General features: G+C 50.8%; 1 long non-coding RNA gene across 1 annotated transcript in view; it reads right to left on the bottom strand.

Annotated features, from left to right (window-relative positions):
• Positions 1 to 848: 848 nt before the first annotated feature.
• Positions 849 to 22,187, bottom strand: part of LOC140398025 (uncharacterized) — a 42,804-nt gene continuing 21,465 nt past the window's right edge. Inside the window, exon 3 of the long non-coding RNA XR_011937388.1 lies at positions 849 to 2,458. This is a non-coding gene — a long non-coding RNA (uncharacterized lncRNA). The remainder of the gene's footprint in view (positions 2,459 to 22,187) is intronic.

Genomic DNA, 22,187 nt, shown 5'->3' with positions numbered 1-22,187 from the left:
TCTTTCGCTGCCAATTTCCTCCTTAATTCTAAATTCTCTTTTTCAACTTTGCTCACATCGACTTTACTCATCCGATTATTCCCTCAACTTCTTTGCGGAGCGTCTTGACGACCTCCTCTGTGCCTCGCAATTGTGCCAAACAGGACACGATTGCCATCGGCTTGCGAGCTTTTCCCAAGCTCTTTTTGTGTATCTCGCTCAGGTTCTCCCACCAAGTATGCCCTATACTCCCGGGACCTGATTCCTCATTATCGTAGAAATCATTCCACAGGGGCCATCCTTTGCCCTTGAGATATTTCCAGATTTCCTCCTCCCAAATGGGACACTGTCCCACTCTACTGCTGCTGGTCGCTGCAACAGCAAATTCCTCAGGGTTCATGAGGCGCTGCATTGCCTGCATAGCCATCTTTCCTATCCGACTGCTTTTAAATTTGGAACAGGGGGCTAAGGCGGTGTTGTAGATGCGGGTACGGCTTTCGCTACTTTCCGAAAATACAGACATCCGACAGTTTTGACGCAACAAAAATCTATCAGTTTTACCTTATAGCCCTGTTAGTTACGCATGCAAACACACACTTCCGAATTATGACTATTGATCAGAACTGCTTGAAAACTTGTGGTTTTCTGTTTCCAATTGGGTTTCTAATTCAAATTTCTTGGATTCTCCCGGAGTGGTTTTCCACTTCTAGATCAGGTCCCGTCAGGATGTCGCCAAAATGTCGCTCATTTTAGCCTTAGTTTAATTGCTTTTGTTCTGTCACCTTTGCTCTTGAGTCGCCGGGTATCTTTCTGATACCGCCACATGGTTCAAGTCCGAGTAATGATCAATAATCCAACACACCGCTTAGTAAGAGTTAAATCAAAGCACGTTTATTATATACAGTAATCAATATTTATACATATATTCTACTTCTAAGCTACTTCCTACAACTAACAGGCCAATACTTAACTTTGGAAATGGCCCACCAGGTCAGGGAAACGAATGGCCTTTCATATGGGTTCTGAGCCTGCAGGATTCAAAGCTGATACAGGTCGATAGTCAGGAGTGTCTATCTTGTAGCGAGCGTTGGAGTGAGACTTACAGTCTCTTGCGGCTGTTGTAGAGGGTCAGCAGAAAGGTCTCGAAGGGTGCGGAGAGGAGAAGAAGGGTGCGGAGAGGAGAAGAAGGGTGCAGCCGGGGGAAGAAGGGTCAATTTGAACTTGGCCCCTATTCTTATAGTCCCCAGGGGCTTCCCGCCTCTCGGGGCGGACCTTGTACCTGGTTCCAAGTGATTGGACTTGGTCCCAATCACTTGGTTCGATATTCTCCAATGCTGGAGCGATTCCTTGATCGAGGGGTGGTCATTTACCTCTCTTTGTGTAAGCTCCTGCTGGCGCCGAAAAGTCTGGGTCGGCTTTGTGTTACAAATTTGTAGCATATTGTTCCCGGGATTGCTACTTATTATGCAGATGGCTGGTGTGTTGTTGTGTTGATGGCTGCAGGTATTGATTCTGTCTGGCCTCCCCAGAGGCGAATACACAGTTTTGCCTGCAGCTGTCTGTTTGAGTCCTGTTGGCTGATTTTCCCATCAGCCTCTTCCGTTCACCATTTTAAATCGGGGTTTGGCCATTCTAATCGGGAGTTAGCCATTTTACATGGCTACACATCCTCCTTGTGATCCTAACGCGAAGCGTGAAGGATCACATCATGATTGTTACTTTCCATTCCCTGACCGGGGAACACACCTCCTACATGGCCTCTGCACTGACCATAGCTATGCACAAAAAATTTTAACTAACAATTCTAAGGGTGCTATGTCAGACAGGGACATGCATTACAAAACAATAAACGTGGAACCTCTAACTTATCCTTAATATACTACACTCGCTAAACATTCCATTATCCTACCTTCCTCAATCATCCAACAAAATCACAGCATTTCATACAGTCTTTCCTGGCTTGGCAGTCAAGCTCAGGATCATACAATTTTTTTGCTCATGAAAAAGTTTTTTACATCTCTTTATTTACAACAATAAACGCAAGTGAATGCACTTTATTATTTTATTATAGATCGCGGGGGTCGGGGGTCTGGTCGTAACTGAACATAGGGGATCTGATCCTGTATACCGTGGTTCAAGCGGTAGGCTCTCCTTCTCCACTTACCTAGGCGCATAGTCTGCACTACACAGCAGAGTATCGCCACAGTGTTTCGATCACATAGGACAGGGAGTACCAGGTTATGAACCTGGCACACCATGATGATGCAGTGTCGCTGGTGACTGGGCTCTGGGTACTGCGGGGTAGTGAAACATTAACGGCTGGGAGGGGGGGTTTGAAGTCATGGGGTTCGCGGTCACGCGCAACCAAATGTCCACAAACAGTATGTTGATCACGATGAAGGAAGTCCTCATGGCTGTTCTCTTTCCTTCTCTTTCTTCTCTTCTCTTTATTTTCTCCGGTCCTGGAGCTTCTGGAGTTCTGTAGAAACAAGCATAGTATCTGTAACTATCTTTGTTTAATATCTGGTATGCTAGTGTGTCTGTCCTTTGGTGCCAATTATTCCCTTTATAATTGGCCACTATGTGTGACTCCCTCATTTTTTTTCAAAAAAACAAACTTTAGGACACGGCACAGTTCCCAATCATGAACCAGTGCTGATTTACCATCCAAATGTTCCAGGATGTAACTAGCAGATGGCGGGCAACCTAAAGGTTCCCTAAACAAACAAAACTTTTTGAAATGAAAAATGCCAAATGAGGTGCGTATGGGCCGTGACGGGTAAGATTTGGATGGAGTCCCCGGGTAGGACGGCTACCAATGCCGTATCTCCCCTACCCGAGCATGATTGACCAGCGGGAGGGTCCCCAGGCAGGGCGGGTCTCAAGCCGTTTCTCCACAGCCCGAGCAACCGACAAGAACGGGCAAAAATATGGCACGGTGGCACAGTGGTTAGCACTGTTGCTTCACAGTGCCAGGGTCCCAGGTGCGATTCCTGCTGTCTGCATGCTCTCCCTGTGCCTGCGTGGGTTTCCTCCGGGTCCTCTGGTTTCCTCCCACTCGTCCCGAAAGACGTGTTGGAGACATTCTGAATTCCCCCTCAGTGTATCCGAACAGGCGCTGGAATGTGGGGGATTTTCACAGTGACTTCATTGCAGTGTTAATGTCAGCCTACTTGTGACAATAATAAAGATTATTATTATTACTGCTTTTAGGGAGGGAATTTCAGGACTTTGAGCCAGTAACAATGAAGGAACGGAGATATATTTCCAAGTTAGGCTGGTGAGTGACTTCGAGGGGAGCCTCCGGGTGGTGGGGATCCCAGGTATCTGCTACTTTTGTCCTTAAAATGGTAATGGTCATGCATTTGGCAGGTGCTGACAAAGGAATCTTGGCAAGTTCCTGTTGATGGTACACACGGCTGTCACTGTTTGTCGGTGGTAAAGGGATTGAATGTTTGTGGAAGGGAGCATCAAGCAGGCTGCTTTGTCCTGGATGGTGTCGACCTTCTTGAGAGTTGTTGGAGCTGCACTCATCCAGGCAAGTGGAGAGTATTCCATTACACTCCTGGTTTGTGCCTTGTAGATGATGGACAGGCTTTGGGTGGTCAGGAGGTGAATTACTCACCATAGGATTCCTAGCTTTTGATCGGCTTTGGTAGATGACTAATCCAGTTCTGTTTCTGGTCAGTGGTAAACCCTCCCCCCCCGAAGTTAATAGTGGGGAGAAGTTGCGAATGGTGCTGAACATTGTGCAGGCATCTACAAACGCCCCCACTTCTAACTTTATGATGGAAGAAAGGTCATTGATGAAGCAGCTGAAGATGGCTGGGCCTGGGACATTACCCTGAGGAGCTCCTGCAGTGATGTCCTGGAACTAAGATGATTGACCTCCAACCACCACAACCATCTTCCTTTGTTCCAGGTATGACTCCAACCAATGGAGAGTTTTCTCCCTGATTCCCATTGACTCCAGTTTTGCTTGGTTTCCTTGATGCCATATCCGGTCAAATGCTGCCTTGGTGTCAAGGGCAGTTACTCCCACCTCTCCTCTGGCATTCAGCTCTTTTGACCATGTTTGAATCAAGGCTTTCATGAGGTCAGGAGCTGACTAACCCTGGCGGAACCCAAACTGAGCATCCGTGAGCAGGTTATTGCTGTGTTTAATGTCATTTGATAGCACCGATAATGACCCCTTTCATCACTTTGCTGATGATCGAGAGTAGACTGATGGGGCGGTAGTTGGCCGGGTTGGGCTTGTTCTATTTTTTGTGTACAGGATATATATAGTCAATTTTCCACATTGTCGGGTAGATGCTTGTGTTGTAGCTGTACTGGAACAGCTTGGCCAGGGGCGTAGCCAATACTGGAGCACAAGTCTTCAGGACTATTTCCACAATATTATCAGACCCCATAGATTGTCGGGGCTGGTTTAGCACAGGGCTAAATAGCTGACTTTTAAAGCAGACCAAGGCAGGCCAGCAGCGCGGGTTCAATTCCCATACCAGCCTCCCCGAACAGGCGCCGGAATGTGGCGACTAGGGGCTTTTCACAGTAACTTCATTTGAAGCCTACTTGTGACAATAAGTGATTTTCATTTCATTTTTCATTTTGCAGTATCCTGTGCCTTCAGCCGTTTCTTGGAATCACTTGGCTTGAATTGAATTGGCAGAAGACTGACATCTGTGATGCTGGGGACCTTTGGAGGAGACTGAGATGGACCATCCACTCGGCACTCCTGGCTGAAAATTGTTGCGAATGCTTCAGTCTTGTCTTCTGCACAGAAGCGTAGGGCTCCACCGTCATTGAGGATGGGGATATTTGTGGAGACTCCTCCTCCAGTGAGTTGTTTAATTGTCCACCACTAATCACAACTGAATGTTGCAGGACTGCAGAGCTTATATCTGAAAAGTTGGTTGTGGGGTCCTCATGCTCTGTCTATCACTTGCTGCTCACCTGTTTAGCTCTGTCTATCATTTGCTGCTTATGTTGTGTTGTATATTCACCAGGTTCACACTTTAACAAGGACACGGTGAGTCCACATCGAATAAAATAATGAACTTTGATTTATTTACAATAACGTTATATACACTTCCCGGTAGATCCCTACTGAGTCTCTATCTGGTTGGTGCCTTGCTGGCATTTTTATTGAATGCTAAATGGAGTTCCCCACCCGTCAACAGGAGAGCTCGTACTCCGCGAGGACCATGAGGAAGATAATTATTCTGACCCTGTAAGTATTGCCGGGGGTGGGGGGGGGGCGTGAATCCCGCCCCCGCCGGCCGCTGAATTCTCCTGCACCTGAGATTCGGCTGGGGGCGAGTCCCGCTGCTGTAATGACGGTCCCGCCGGCGTGAAATAAACCACCTCCCTTACTGGCGGGACCAGGCGGCGTGAGCGGGCTCAGGGGTCCTGGGGGGGGGGGGGGGCGCGGGGCGATCTGGCCCCGGGGGGATTCCCCCACGGTGGCCTGGCCCGCGATTGGGGCCCACTGATCCGCAGGCAGGCCTGTGCCGTGGGGGGGCACTCTTTTACTACACGTCAGCCGCGTAGGTCTCCGCGATGGCTGACGCGGAGGTGACCCCTCCCTCCTGCGCATGTGGAGGTGATGTCAGCAGCCGCTGACGCTCCTGCGCATGTGCGGACTTCCGCTGGCTGGCATGGCGCCAAAGGCCTTCCACGTCAGCCGGCACCTTTGGGGCGGCCCGATGCCGGAGAGATTCACGCCACTCCATCCCGCCGGGAGCCCCCCCCCCCCCCCCCCCCACCAGCCGGGTAGGGGAGAATCCGGCCCCTCATTTTTAGTTATGACTGGTGCTGCTCGTGGCACGCCCTCCTGCACTCTTCAGTGAATCATGGTTGATCGCCTGGCTTGATTGCAATGTTAGAGTGGGGGATGAGGCCATAAGGTTACAGATTGTGATTGAGTACAATTCTGCTGCTGCTGATGACCCGCAGCTCTCAGAGTGTCACTTTCTGCTATTTATGTGTCAATTAACCAATCCATATAATCAGCACCGTTGGCTAGATAGCCAGCATGTGGTTCAAAATAACGTCAATAGTGGGAGTTTGATTGCCATCCCAGCTGAGGTATACTTGAGACTTCTCTCTTCACCCTGCCGCTGGAAATGGAAGACAATGGCCTCCACAGCCAAGAAAACAGCTTCGGCTGAAATTTCTGCACTGAGCCACGGTCCTGCTTTTGAGCAAAGCACAATGCAAGGTACAAAATTGAATACTTTTGCAAACAGAAATAACCCATAAATACCTCAAGAGATTATTTCGTACTGGTGGAAAAAAGGTTTACTACAGTTTAAAAAAAAGTTTTATTCAAGCCCAATGAGACATCTTAGGAAGCCTGGATTTTATATTAATGGAAACATCCTTTAAAAGATAAAGGCTTTTGTGGCTGGAGAAGCTACTCACTGAGAACGTCTGGGTACTGAAATACCAGGGGGAAAATCACTCAAAGAATTAAACAAGCTTCAGGAGGAGCAAGTCGCTTGTGAGGTCAACAGGGTTATAAAAATAATGATAGCCCACAGCAATCAATGAGGTGGAACTGTGGCAATTAAAACAATTAGCGATAAAAGAAAAAGGTGTCCAGATGTTCTATCTATTCCATGTGCAAAAAGAACTTCATCGACTCATTACACAAACTCTGGAGTTACTTTTTGTACGAGATAATGGAAGTAAATCTTTGTGAGGCATCTCCCTCTCCGACCTTGGACAGAATCCAGGATAATATAGTAGGATTGGCCAGTCCATTGGCAGGAAATGTATTTGTGAATTTAGTAGCGTGAGACTTGGTGGAGAGGGATTGGAACATTGTTGTTTTCTGTGTGTATGGAGGGTCCTGTAAAATTGACAGAAAACAACAAAATAAGGAGAAAATTGGAGTTATAGCATACAGTTAATTAGTGATTAGGTGATTCAGATCAAATGGACATGCAGTTGTTCAGTGCTATTTAACACGGTCACATGCAAGTTATTGCACAATCTGCAGAATGTGGATAATAAATTCCACAATAAATAGAATGTATTTAGTCCATGGAAAGTTTTTGAAGTATTTGACAGTAATATTAGTATTGTCTCTTCCATTATGAAAGCAATTAGGGTTAATAGAATGTTGTGTTGCACAACTAGAGCAGCAAGATTCAAGCTTACAGATGGTGTAGTAAGGTTTATAATGCACAAGTCAGGTCACATCTGCAGTTGGACCATCGGTTTTAGTCATCGCTTGACAAAAGAGAAGCAAATGGCAAGTGGGATGAGCATCAAAAATGATCCCCAGGTGTCGAAAGATGAACCTCAGAGGAAAGATTAGAGAAGTTCAACAAGGGAAGGACCTTAATGTCACCTAATTTAATTAAAACATTTTTTTTAGAGTACCCAATTCATTTTTTCCAATTAAGGGGCAATTGAGCGTGGCCAATCCACCTACTCTGCACATCTTTGCGTTGTGGGGGCGAAACCCACGCAAACACGGGGCGAATGTGCAAACTCCACACGGACAGTGACCCAGAGCCGGGATCGAACTTGGGACCGCGGCGCCGTGAGGCTGCAGTGCGACCACTGCGCCACCGTGCTGCCCTGTCATCTAATTTAATGGTCAGGATCGGATAAATCCAAAATTTGCCTTCACGCTCAACAGGATCAGATTCACATAAATGTAAATTAGTTTAAAGTTAATGACCTTTTACAGATTCTTTTTGCAGAGTGTGGAAATGTTTGAAAAAACCCATTGCATCGGGGAGTTCAAAACACAGCTCACTGCTAAACTGGGAGAGCGATGAGACATGGTTATGTGGAACTTATTTGCACACACTTTCAGTAAAAGCCGGAAGAATATTGTGATGTTTTCTGTTGGGTTTATCAGGATGCTCCGAGAATGGCGTGTTAACAAAGAACATCAAGCTGCGTTATTGATCAAAGCTGATTTATTTTACACTACTAAATTAAAGATTTTCCTCGGGGGGGGGGGGGCGCGGAGGGATCTGGCCCTGGGGGGTGCCCCCACAGTGACCTGGCCCGCGATCGGGACCCACCGATCCGCGGGCAGTCCTGTGCCGTGGGGGCACTCTTTCCCTCCGCACCAGCCACTGTCAACCTCCGCCATGGCCGGTGCGGAGAAGAAACCCCCTGCGCATGCGCTGGGTTGACGCCAGCACATGCTGGCGCTCCTGCGCATGCGGGAACTCACGCCGGCCGGCGGAAGCCCGTTGGCGTGGTTGGCATGGCGCCAAGACCTCCCGCGCCGGCTGGCACAGCACCAAACACGCCACCACCGGCCTAGCCCCTGAAGGTGCGGAGGATTCTGCACCTTCGGGGCGGCCCGACACCGGAGTGGTTCACGCCACTCCTCGCGCCGGAGTGGCCGCCCGCCGGATCGCAGAGAATCCCGCCCATTGTTACAAACATGGGCAGGGTTCTGTGATCCTGAGGCTAAGTGTTGACTCCGTCGGAAACACCGTCGCGTTTCTCAACGGCGTCAACACGGCCTCAGGATCAGGAAATTCTGGCCCCTATAGGGGGCCAGCACAACAATGGAACGGTTCACGCCGCTCCAGCTGCTGAACCCGGCGGCAACTGGGCGCCGCGGGATCCGTGCATGCGCAGTGGCACCGGTGCCAACGCGTGCATGCTCAGTGGCTGCCTTCAATGCGCTGGCCCCAACGCAACATAGCGCAGGACTACAGAGGCCGGCACGGAAGAAACGAGGCCCCCAGCCAGAGAGGCCGGCCCGCCGATCGGTGGGCCCCGATCGCGGGCTAGGCCACATCGGAGGCCCCCCGGGGTCGGACCCCCGCTCCTCCCCCCACAGGCTGCCCCCAACCCTTCCGCGCCGGGTTCCCGCCGGCTGAGAGCAGGTGTGGACGGCGCCGGCCGGACTCGCCGTTTTTACGACGGCTGCCCGTCCCATCCCGGGCCGAGAATCCGCGGGCCGGCCGCGTAGAGCCGCCCCCGACCGGTGCCGCGCCATCCACGCCGGCGCCAAAGCCGGTGATTCTCTGCTGTGCGGAGAATCGTGTGCCGGCATCAGGGCGGCATGTCACGATTCGCGCCGGTCGCGGGATTCTCCGGCCCAGCCGCGGGCTGAGAGAATCACGCCCATGTTCTGACGATGAAACAAAATCCTCTACTCAAATCCCTCATCCTCAACATACAGCGTATCTTGCAGTCCCAATATAAACACGGACCCACCAGGGCTGCTCCCATATTCCTCTAAGGTCAGGCATATTTTGGGATGTTTGTACAGAAGTCTCGCCTCTGATTTAAGGACATCACTGCCACAGTTAAGTCTCACCTTTAGTTCCTTTCGTTGAGACACAACAGCAGTCACGTCCCCCATGTCCTGTATGACTGGGTCGGCGAAACCAGGCTAGCAGTGTAACAAGCAGCTGCAGGTAACTAATTGAGGACAGTGAATGTATATAGATTGAACACAGCAATGTCACTGGAACCTTTCGGGTTGGTCAGGAGCAGCACTATCACAGAAACAGAAGTATATGGTTCACAACATTACAAGACAGGTACAAAAAAAAATGTAACTGGCCACGAGAAGACAGTATTAAGCGAGGCAATGTATTTTCTATTCCTTATTGACTAGACCATTCCTGGGATAGACTTTATGCGATATTATAAAATGTTGGAAAGCTCGTCAACAGGTTTTTTACATATTTTCCTACTTTTATTTCCGTTGAAGTTAGCGCAAGCCAGAGCAGACAGGATCCAAGAGAAGTAATTCCGAGATGGGATGGGAATCCAGCTTTGAACATGTTGCCATTAATGTCATTTTCTATAACCATCTAAAAGACACAGCAGAGCGATGAGGGAAACAATCCCATCTCAGCCCATTTTCCTATCCTTTCCTGCAAATTTTGACAGATGAGTGCAAGTGTTGGTTGTGACAAAAATTTGAAATCAGCCCTCGGTATTAAAAGTCCGGTCCACTCGCGTTCTGATCATCAGAAGCTTCAAGTTAGGCCCTATTTCTTGACAAGATCACAAATAAGGGCCTGAAAGAATTAATTTGCCCTTTATTCAGAACAAATGTTCCAGTGTACAGCTCCCTGGAGTTATTTAGGCTGAAAAACATCAAAAAAAATCATAATAAAACATCATATTTTAATAGATGCCATTAGAAAAACAGACTTAAAAGAATATTGAGCACGCTGCTATTTTTATTGCTGTATGGACCTCAAAGCCAACTATGGTATAATTAAGATCACAAAGGTAATGAGCTTTGCTTGATACAGAATTCTACAGAAGGTTCCTTTTAATGAAAGCAAATGGATGGCAGTGTTTCCATATTAAATTTTACAATGTGCCAGTGAAACTGGACCCGGGCCCTCGGGAGGCCATATTCGGGGTGTCAGACCAGCTGGGGTTGAAAACGGGTGCGGAGGCAGATGATGTAGCCTTTGCCTCGTTGATCGCCTGAAGGTGGATCCTGTTAGGGTGGAGGTCAACCTCTCCACGCTGTGCCCTAGCGTGGCGGGGGGACCTGCAGGAATTCTTGACTCTTGAACAGGTCAAATTTGAACTGAGGGGAAGGATGGAGGGATTCTACAATTCATGGGCGTTATTCTTTATGCACTTTCGAGAATTGGATCACATCGAACATTAGGGGGCTGGGGGCTGGGAGGGTTGGGGGAGAAGGACTGTATGTGTTAATGGTGACTATGGGTGACTCCTGATTCCTCTTTGTCATTTGTTTATGTGAACATGCGGGCTAATGTTTGGGGGTTTGGTGGGAGGATGGGATCGTTGTTATAGATCTGGGGATTGACATTACATTCGTTACTGATTAATGTTTATTGTTGGGTGTAAATTTGGGAGAAAATGTGAAAAAGGAGGAGAATAAAAATTAAAAAAAAAAAAAATGTTTACAATGTGCCTAAAACTAAAAGAATCGATTCAACCAATATCCCGATAATCCTGCAGCCCTCAAGGTAAAGAGACTTTAATTCTTATATAGGAAAACCCAACATAATATTGAGTTAAAAAATTGAAGTATAGGCCATGTTAATATTTAGCAATCACAACTCCAGGCAAAACCAGATAAAGAAAAATATATATTTTTAATTCATTCGCAGCATTTAGGAGTTGCTGTCATAGACCATCCCTAATTTCCCTTCAACTGAGCGGCTTACTAGGCCATTTCAGAGTCAACCACATCCCTGTGGACCTCGAGTCACATGTAGGCAGACGAGGATGGCAGATTTTCTTCTCCGAAGAGCATTAGTCAATCAGGTGGGTTTCGACAACATGATTTCATGGTCATGATTAGACTTTTAATTCAAATTTCACCGTCTGCCATGGTGGGACTCAAACCCTGGGCCCCAGAGCAATAACCTTGGTGTCTGGATTACCAATCCAGTGACACTACCACTGCGCCACCTCCCGACTGCATTTATATAGGGTTGGATTCTCAATTCTGGAGACTAAGACTTGGATTCTCCGGTCGGCAACGCCGAAATCGCGTACGGCGACTGGCCGGAGAATCCAAGTTTCCGACGGAACGGGGAGGCACCACGTTCGCGGTGCTCCACCCCCTACAAAGCGGCCGCGCGCCTCAGGACATCATCGATGGCCTCAGGACATCGCCTGAGGCCCGCCCCCTGATGCTCCGCACCCGACCAGCCAAGTTCCCGACGGCGTGGCACACGTGTGGTCTCATCCGTCGGGAACTCGGCGTGGCGGCTGCGTATTTTAAATTACTGAGATTCACATTTTCATTATGGGCTAAACAGTTGGCTTGTAATGCAGAACAAGACCAGCAGCGGGGGTTCAATTCCCGTTCCAGCCTCCCCGAACAGGCGCCGGAATGTGGCGACTAGGGACTTTTCACAGTAACTTCATTGAAGCCTACTTGTGACAATAAGCAATTATTATAGTATTATTATTATTAGTGACTGCGATCAGGAGCCATTTTACCCACGCCTGTCAAGACTTCCTTCAGCCTTATGAAAGTCTTTGTTATGGTCATCCCGTTTCTGTACATGGGCACCCAGATCAGCAAAAGCTTTGCCTCGCTACTGGAGGAACACAATATCTTTGTCCCATTCAATGATGAAGATTACTGAACAAGTGAGAGCCCAATGCAACACAGATGTTCCTATAGCAAGTGAATCACCCCTTTCCCACAGACCAGTCCTCCTCAAGATCACACCCTATGTTTTTTTGTCTTGCAGGATCATCATTAGACGAGGTCGGGCCATCCAGGATTGCTGCCCTCCATTCAGACCCTCAGAACGCCCCGGAGCACCACTCTGGGGAAGACATCGTTTCTGCCACTGCTTTCACCTGCACCGTGGCAGAGAGGGTCACCTGGGTGGGTAATGTTACTGATCAGGCTCCTGGGTCACCCTCTGGTGAGCACCACACACATGCTGCAGCTCATCAGGTGGAGAGGGATTCCCCAGGGAGCGGACGGTCGGAGGGCTGCCCAACCCAGGGAACAGCTGCCATCCAGACAGATGTTGCGCTTCTGGAAAAGATGATCCCATCACTGGTTAGATGCAGAAGCAGCACCATGACCTACAGGGAAGATGGGGTGGGAGGGGGGGGGGGGGGGGGCGCTGTCAGCAACGTTCCAGCGCCTGCAAGTTCAGCTGGTGGAATTCAGCACCTTCTAGAGATGGTGCTGACAATGTGTGGCATCCAGACCAACTGAAAGAGTGGCATCCGTGATGGAAGGCCTGGGGTAAGACATCAGAGACATGTGTCAGGATGTCCATGGCTTGGGGCACACTGTGTTGTCCATGACTGAGGCACAGAACAGGAGAGCTCAGTCACAGGCGACATATCCCGGATGCTCATGGACTTTGCTGCAGCGCTCCAGAGCTTCGCCCATTCACAAAGGTCATGGTTGAAGGCATTGAGAGCATTGTCAAGGCTTGATTGACCGGAGCAAGTCACAGAGGGACATGCCACAGGCACAGAGGGACAGACCCGAGGCAGTAAGGGACATGGCTCACTCGTTGAGGGACATGACTCAGGCTCACTGTGCCATGGCTGAGGGCATCAAGACCATGTCTCAGTCAAGGGCGGGCCTCCAGGATTGACAGTCCAAGTGATAGTGGCACCTCCGGAGCTCACTCCAGCCTCCCCTTCATCCAATGGAGAAGCCTGTTGTCCAGTGAGCACCCTGAGGGGAGGAGGAAGTGATGGGGCCCATGCCTGTCTCCCACAGGGGAGGCACTGGTCACCTCTTCACTCCCGAATCCCTTCCACCTGACACTGCTGCAGCGGGCAGAACAGGTAGGCACGTTGTCACCTGTGACACCCGAAAATCATCCAGGCCCAGGTCCTCCAGAGGATGACCGCCAAGGGAATCACAGGGCAGAGAGCGAGACACGCTACACATTGCCTCCACTTCTGATGTGTTGTGTTGAGTAACACCTAGAAGAAGCGGTCGACCACCAAGGAGTAGAAAGATAGATGACAATTAAGTTGGTATGGGTCTAGTAAAGAGTAGATACTAAGGGGAATGGTCAGACATATTGTAAATACTCAACACTTTTGCACCACCAGTCCAATATGCCTCTAACCTCCGGCTCACGGGTGTGAAGGATGGGCTGGGGCTGAGTGATGTGCAGCGGATGGGTGGGAGGGGCAGGGCGCCAATGACACATGAATGTCCCACATGGTTACGTCCTCACCGAGAAATGGCAGGACATGGGGGCAGCAGTGTGAGCCTGCCTCGTACGACAGCATCCCCACTAAGTGAGCCATAACCATTCATCATCCCAAACCGCCACCCCCCACCCCCGCAACAGATTTGGGCCTGTGAGAAGGATTTGCCAGCACGCATGCAGCACCATTCGGGTGGGCAGAGGTATGCCTTCTTAAAGAAAGAAGTCAGACCATGAGGAGCAGCAGAGCTCATCTCACAGCGAGTCTTCATCATCAACTTTCCCATGAACAGGGCCCACTGTCAACCCAGTGGTGACGCTGGTATGACCTTGGAGGGAGGAGCGGGGAGGGGAGCTGTGGCGGTGAGAAGGGGGAAGGTGGAATGAAGGACAAAGAGAGAGGGAAGAGGTGAGAGATTTCGGGGAAGCTGGAATCTGTGTGGGGTGGTGGAGGAGGGCCTTGAAGCGGAGAGTGCGAGAGTGGGGGGGGGGGGGGCTGGAAATGAGGTAGGACAGGGCGGTGGAGCTGCCAGTGGCCAGGCCTCCTAGTTGGTAAATTGGGAGGTGATGAGGTGTCCTGTGCGCAGAGGCCCTGGATCACATATTGGGTGGCCTGCCATGCTGGGCGTGCCATCCTTCCTCCTCCTCTGGCAGATCGCCCCACTGCTGCACCATGTTATGAAGGACCAGCAAGCCACCATGGTGCTCAAATCCCTCTGGGGGATATATTGGAGCACCGCACCAGAGTGTCCAGGCATTGGGCACGCATCATGAGCATGACAATGCACTGGTCGATGACCTCCTGGTTACTGCGAGAGCAACAGTCTGTGATCTCCGCACAGGTGTCATTAGCTATGTTCTCAGAGGGTAACCATTGTCACCCACTAGCCAACCCCTCACCGAGGTAGCGCCTAGACGTTGCCATGAATCAACGAGTGGGCCAGGATGTAAGCATCATGCTTGCTTCCATGATATTGCGTGCATGATGTGCTGCTGGTCGTTACACACCAACTGCACATTCATGGAATGGAAGCCCTTCCTATTGATGAAGCGCTCCCCATGTCAAAGTGGTGCTTGGAGAGTGAGATGCATGCCATCGATCATACCCTGGATCTGGGGCACACCTGCGATGGCAGAAAATCCTGCTGCCTAGGCAACTTGTTGGGTCTGGACCAGTTTGAAGGTGATGTAGTTGGATGTCCGAGTGCATAAGGCACCCGTGACAGCGCGGAGGAACCTGTTTGCGTGATCCTCCATAGGGCCCCTCCTGAACCCTAGAATGAGCCAGAGGCATAATTGTTCAGGGTGACCATCTACCTGAAGGCTACCGGAAGTGGGTGTCCTCTTCCATACCCTTGCGGTGCTAGATATACCAACATCTGGCACAGGTGGCGCGGGGTTGTACTGAACAAGGAAACTTGAATTAACAGTAAAAAATTGAGTATTTATATGGGGGATCATTCCTACATGCAGAGTCGTGTACTGGGTCAACTCCACAAAGGATATCCTGGAGTTGTACGTATGAAAGAGCTCACAAGGAGTTATTTCTGGTGGCCAGGACTAGACGCACAGATGGCAGAAAGAGTAGGTCAATGTCAGTCTTCTGCGAGGTTACGAAATGCTCCACCTCTTGAACCATTTCATACTTGGGATTGGCCAGAGCAGCCATGGCAAAGAAAACATATCGATTTCACTGGATCAATCGAAGGATACATGTTTCTTGGCCTGGTGGATTCAAATGGCCCGAAACCATGGTACTGAAGCCAACAATTATGGAAAGGACAATCGAACGTCTGAACAAAACATTTATGTGGCTTGAAACTGGAACAACGAGTTAGCGATAACGGAACTCAGTTCACGTCAAAGGAATTCGTCAACTATCTTCGAAAAATGGCATACGGCACATAAAAACTGTGTCTTGTCATTGTTCCACAAATGTATTGGTGGAGAGAACCATCAAAGCTTTAAAGGAGAAAGGCTGTCGTCGAAGTGAGCAAACCAGTTTCTCCTCTCCTATAAAAATGCTGCCCATGCGACAACCCAAAACTCACCATCAATATTGGGTGTGATGTAACGGCTGAGTCACGGCTGACACCGGACACGATGCGGCCGGTAAATCTCGCGAGAAGCCTCTCATGTGATTTACCTGGCTCGTCATGCCTCGCAATAGGCGGGACCAAAATTTTCATATTTAACTGTGCAGTTAGGCCCACCAGAATACGCACTCGCCGGATCTAACCAGCGCCGAGAACCGAATCCCTTTGCTGAGGAGACCTCAGCTGGGTGCTTGATGCACGATCAGTCACTACTGAAGCGAGATTGTAGTCCAATTGAAGGCTTTAATGGAGAAGTAGTTACCCCAGCAGCTCCGGGACAGAATGACTGCTGTGGGTGAAACACAGACTCTTATGCTCCGCCTGCTGGGCGGAACCAGCAGGCAGGTTCCACCACTCATACTACAGTATAAGGTACATCCCACCTAGGTACCACGATACCCCTAATATAGCCTACCATATTCACCCCTGTACAAAAAAGAGACGGCGGGGGGGGTGGCCTTGCTTTTACAGCGGGGGCCAGATCCCGGAGGGACACCGTGTCTTGTCGGCCGTCGGGGTGTGCCACATAGGCGTACTGGGGGTTAGCATGGAGGAGATGTACCCTCTCGACCAGTGGGTCCGACTTGTGGGCCCGTACGTGTTTGCAGAGTAGGACGGGTCCAAGGGCTGCCAGCCATGTTGGGAGCAAGGTCCCCGGACTTCCTAGGGAAGGCAAGGAGACGTTCATGAGGTGTTTCGTTGGTAGTAGTGCACAGTAGTGATCGGATGGAGTGAAGTGCATTGGGGAGGACCTCCTGCCATCAGGACACTGGGAGATTCTTGGACCGAAGGGCCAGTAGGACGGCCTTCCAGACCATCCCGTTCTCCCTCTCTACCTGCCCGTTTCCCCAGGGGTTGTAACTGGTCGTCCTCCTGGAGGCAATGCCCTTGCTGAGCAGGAATTGACGCAGCTCGTCACTCATGAAGGAGGACCCCCTATCGCTATGGATGTAGGCGGGGAAACCGAACAGGGTAAAGATGCTGTGGAGGGCTTTAATGATGGTGGCAGCCGTCATGTCGGGACAGGGGATGGCGAAAGGGAACCGGGAGTACTCATCAATCACATTTAAGAAACACGTGTTGCAGTCGGTGGAGGGAAGGGGCCCTTTGAAATCCACGCTGAGGCGTTCAAAGGGGCGGGAAGCCTTCACCAGGTGCACATTCTCTGGCCCGTAGAAGTGCGGCTTGCACTCCGCGCAGATTTGGCAGTTTCTGGTTACGGCCCTGACCTCCTCGATGGAGTAGGGCAGATTGTGGGTTTTAACAAAGTGGAAGAAACGGTTGACCCCGGGTGGCAGAGGTTGTCGTGGAGGGTCCGGAGTCGCTCTACTGTACACTGGCACAAGTGCCGCGGGACAGGGCATCAGGAGACTCGTTGAGCTTCCTGGGACGATACAAGATCTCGTAATTATAGGTGGAGAGCTCGATCCTCCACCGTAAGATATTATCATTCTTAATTTTGCCCCGCTGTGCATTGTCAAACATGAAGGCTATCGACCGTTGGTCAGTGAAGAGAGTGAATCTCCTGCCGGCCAGGTAATGCCTCCAATACCGCACAGCTTCGACGATGGTTTGGGCCTCCTTCTCGACGGAGATATGGTGGATTTCTGAGGCATGGAGGGTGCGTGAAAAGAAGGCCACGGGTCTGCCTGCCTGATTGAGGGTGGCAGCCAGAGCTACATCTGATGCGTCGCTCTTGACCTGGAAGGGGAGGGACTCATCGATTGAGTGCATCGTCGCCCTGGCGATGTCTGCTTTGATGTGACTGAAAGCCTGACGGGCCTCTGCCGATAGGGGAAAAACCGTGGACTGGATTAGTGGGCGGGCCTTGTCCGCATAATTGGGGACCCACTGGGCGTAATAAGAAAAGAAGCCCAGGCAACGTTTCAGGCCCTTGGGCAGTGGGGGAGGAGAAACTCCATGAGGGGGCACATGCGTTCAGGATCTGGGCCCATGACTCCATCATGCACTACGTAGCTGAGGATGGCTAGGCGATCGGTGCTAAACACGCATTTGTCCTTGTTATAGGTTAAGTTAAGGATTTTTGCGGTATGGAGGAATTTGCGGAGGTTGGTGTCGTGGTCCTGCTAGTCGTGGCCGCAGATGGTGACATTGTCGAGGTACGGGAACGTAGCCCGCACACCGTACCGGTCAACCATTCGGTCCATCTCCCGTTGGAAGACCGAGACCGTATTTGTGACACCAAAGGGAACCCTTAGAAAGTGGTAGAGCCGCCCATCTGCTTCGAATGCAGTCTACTTGCGGTCGTCCGGGCGAATGGGGAGCTGGTGGTAGGTCTACTGTGGAGAAAACCTTGTACTGCGCTATCTGGTTGACCATTTCAGATATAGAACATAGAACATAGAACAATACAGCGCAGTACAGGCCCTTCGGCCCACGATGTTGCACCGAAACAAAAGCCATCTAACCTACACTATACCATTATCATCCATATGTTTATCCAATAAACTTTTAAATGCCCTAAATGTTGGCGAGTTCACTACTGTAGCAGGTAGGGCATTCCACGGCCTCACTACTCTTTGCGTAAAGAACCTACCTCTGACCTCTGTCCTGTATCTATTACCCCTCAGTTTAAAGTTATGTCCCCTCGTGCCAGCCATTTCCATCCGCGGGAGAAGGCTCTCACTGTCCACCCTATCCAACCCCCTGATCATTTTGTATGCCTCTATTAAGTCTCCTCTTAACCTTCTTCTCTCCAACGAAAACAACCTCAAGTCCATCAGCCTTTCCTCATAAGATTTTCCCTCCATACCAGGCAACATCCTGGTAAATCTCCTCTGCACCCACTCCAAAGCCTCCACGTCCTTCCTATAATGCGGTGACCAGAACTGTACGCAATACTCCAAATGCGGCCGTACCAGAGTTCTGTACAGCTGCAACATGACCTCCTGACTCCGGAACTCAATCCCTCTACCAATAAAGGCCAACACTCCATAGGCCTTCTTCACCATCCTATCAATCTGGGTGGCAACTTTCAGGGATCTATGTACATGGACACCTAGATCCCTCTGCTCATCCACACTTCCAAGAACTTTCCCATTAGCCAAATATTCCGCATTCCTGTTATTCCTTCCAAAGTGAATCACCTCACACTTCTCTACATTAAACTCCATTTGCCACCTCTCAGCCCAGCTCTGCAGCTTACCTATATCCCTCTGTAACCTGCTACTTCCTTCCACACTATCGACAACACCACCGACTTTAGTATCGTCTGCAAATTTACTCACCCACCCTTCTGCGCCTTCCTCTAGGTCATTGATAAAAATGACAAACAGCAACGGCCCCAGAACAGATCCTTGTGGTACTCCACTTGTGACTGAACTCCATTCTGAACATTTCCCATCAACCACCACCCTCTGTCTTCTTTCAGCTAGCCAATTTCTGATCCACATCTCTAAATCACCCTCAATCCCCAGCCTCCGTATTTTCTGCAATAGCCTACCGTGGGGAACCTTATCAAACGCTTTGCTGAAATCCATATACACCACATCAACTGCTCTACCCTCGTCTACCTGTTCAGTCACCTTCTCAAAGAACTCGATAAGGTTTGTGAGGCATGACCTACCCTTCACAAAGCCATGCTGACTATCCCTGATCATATTATTCCTATCTAGATGATTATAAATCTTGTCTCTTATAATCCCCTCCAAGACTTTACCCACTACAGACGTGAGGCTCACCGGTCTATAGTTGCCGGGGTTGTCTCTGCTCCCCTTTTTGAACAAAGGGACCACATTTGCTATCCTCCAGTCCTCTGGCACTATTCCTGTAGCCAATGATGACATAAAAATCAAATGTGGGGGAGAGGGTATGCGTCGAGCTGCGTATACCTGTTGATGGTTTGACTGTAGTCTATGACCATCCTATGTTTCTCCCCGGTCTTTACAACCACCACTTGAGCTCTCCAGGGGCTGTTGATGGCCTCGATAATGCCTTCCTTTAGTAACCGTCGGACTTCCGACCTAATGAAGGTCCGGTCCTGGGCACTGTACCGTCTGCTCCTGGTTGCGACGGGTTTGCAATCGAGTGTAAAGTTTGCAAACAGGGAAGGCGGGTTGACCTTGAGGGTCACGAGGCCGAAGACAGTGAGGGGGGGTATGGGGCCGTCGAATTTGAACGTTAAACGTTGCAGGTTACACTGGAAGTCCAGTCCCAGGAGTGTGGCAGCGCAGAGATGGGGGAGGACGTAGAGTCAGAAATTATTGAACTCCACGCTCTGGACCATGAGGTTGGCTATGCAGTACCCCCGGATCTCCACAGAGTGGGACCCAGAGGCCAGGGAGATATTTTGTTTAATCGGGTGTACAACGAGGGAGCAGTGTCTTACCGTATTGGGATGGATGAAGCTCTCCTTGCTCCCAGAGTCGATCAAGCAGGATGTCTTGTGCCCGTTGATGAGTACCGACGTCGTAGCGGTTGAAAGCGTTCGGGGCCGAGACTGGTCCAGTGTCACTGAGGCAAGTTATGGCAGAAGCTGAGAGATCTCATTGGGCGATACATGGCCACCCGAGTCAGGGTCCTGAGACGTCATCCAAGGTGGCTGCCCCCATGAATCGCACATGGCCTGTGGGGAGAGGAATGGCAGCGGCCCGGTTCGCCTGTGGAGACAGCGGCGGCCGACCAGACCTGGCATACTGCCATGAGGTGCCCCTTCTTCCCGCAGCCCTTGCAGGTAGCAGATCGGGCCGGGCAGTGTTGCTGGGGGTGTTTGTTTTGCCCACAAAAATAGCATCTGCCCCCCCCCCCCCCCCCGCCAACCCGGAGTTTCCTGGCTGCCGCACTGCACAAGCTTGTGGAGAATCTTGGGGTGCTTTGGAATCAGCCGCAGGTGAGGTCCACCCTGTCCATGCGGGTACCACGCAGTCGGGAACGTAGGCTTGGGCATTGCGGGAGGCTACATCTAGGGAGTGCGCAAGTTTCCATGCCTCTTTAAGCCCTAGCATGTCGTTTTCCAGCAGTCGCTGGCGGATTTTAGAGGACAACGTTGCAGCAACTTCAGGTGGCTGGGGAAGTGGGTCCGGTGCAGCCCCAGGGGTTGTGGTGAACCACTGTATTAGGAGATGTAAGGTAGGACTTGCACTATAGGTCGGTGTCACAAATGGGGTCTCGGTCTTCCAAAGAGAGATGGACCGAATGGTCCACCAGTACGGTTTGCGGGCTACCTTTCCGTACTTAGATAATGTCACCATCTGCGGCCATGTCCAGCAGGACCACGATGCCAACCTCGATAAATTCCCCCGCACTGCCACTCTTCTCAACCGGACCTTTAACAAAGAGAAGTGTGTGTTCAGCACAACCCGGTTAGCCATTCTCGGCTATCTCGTCCAAAACTGACTTCTTGGGCCCGACCCCGACCGCATGCGCCCCCCATGAAACTTCCCCTCCCCCACTGCCCCAAGGCCCTCAAACGCTGCCTGGGGTTCTTTTCCTACTACGTTCAGTGGGTCCCAAACTATGCGGACAAGGCCCGCCCACTCATCCAGTCCACCCAATTCCCCCTCTTGGCCGAGGCACAACACGCTTTCGCCCGCATCAGAGCAGACATCGCCAAGGCCGGGATGCGCGCAGTGGACGAGTCACTGCCTGTCCAAGTAGAAAGCGACGCTTCAGACGTTGCCCTTGCCGCCACTTTAAACCAGGCAGGCATGCCCGTGGCATTCTTTTCCCGCACCCTTCATGCCTCTGAAATTCGACACTCATTCGTCGAAACGGAGGCCCAAGCTATCGTTGAAGCTGTGCGACATTGGAGGCATTACCTGGCCGGTAGAGATTCACTCTCCTTACACAGTGGGGCAAGATCAAAAATGATAAAATCTTGCGGTGGAGAATCGAGCTCTCCACCTATAATTACGAGATCTTGTATTGTCCCGGTAAACTCAACGAGCCCCCAGACGCCCTCTCCCGAGGTATATGTGCCAGCGCACAAGTGGACCAACTCCGGGCCCTACATGACAGCCTTTGTCATCCGGGGGTCACTCGATTGTACCATCTGGTCAAAGCTCGCAATCTGCCCTACTCCGTCGAGGAAGTAAGGACAGTCACCAGGGACTGTCAGTTCTGTGCTGAGTGCAAGCCGCACTTCTACCGGCCAGACCGTGCGCGCCTGGTGAAGGCTTCCCGCCCCTTTGAACACCTCAGCGTGGATTTCAAAGGGCCCCTCCCCTCCACCAACCGTAACACGTACATTCTCAGTGTGGTCGACGAGTACTCCAGATTCCCCTTTGCCATCCCATGCCCCAATATGACATCTGCCACCGTCATCAAGGCCCTCAGCACCATCTTCGCTCTGTCCGGTTTCCATCCACAGTGACAGGGGATCCTCATTCATGAGCGATGAGCTGCGTCAGTTCCTGCTCAGCAGGGGTATAGCCTCCAGCAGGACGACCAGCTACAACCCCCGGGGAAACGGGCAAGGAGAACGGGAGAATGGGACAGTTTGGAGGGCCGTCCTACG

Source organism: Scyliorhinus torazame, chromosome 21 (genome assembly GCF_047496885.1).
Source record: "Scyliorhinus torazame isolate Kashiwa2021f chromosome 21, sScyTor2.1, whole genome shotgun sequence".
NCBI classification, from domain to species: Eukaryota; Metazoa; Chordata; class Chondrichthyes; order Carcharhiniformes; family Scyliorhinidae; genus Scyliorhinus; species Scyliorhinus torazame.
This window is presented reverse-complemented; position numbering and strand designations above follow the sequence as displayed.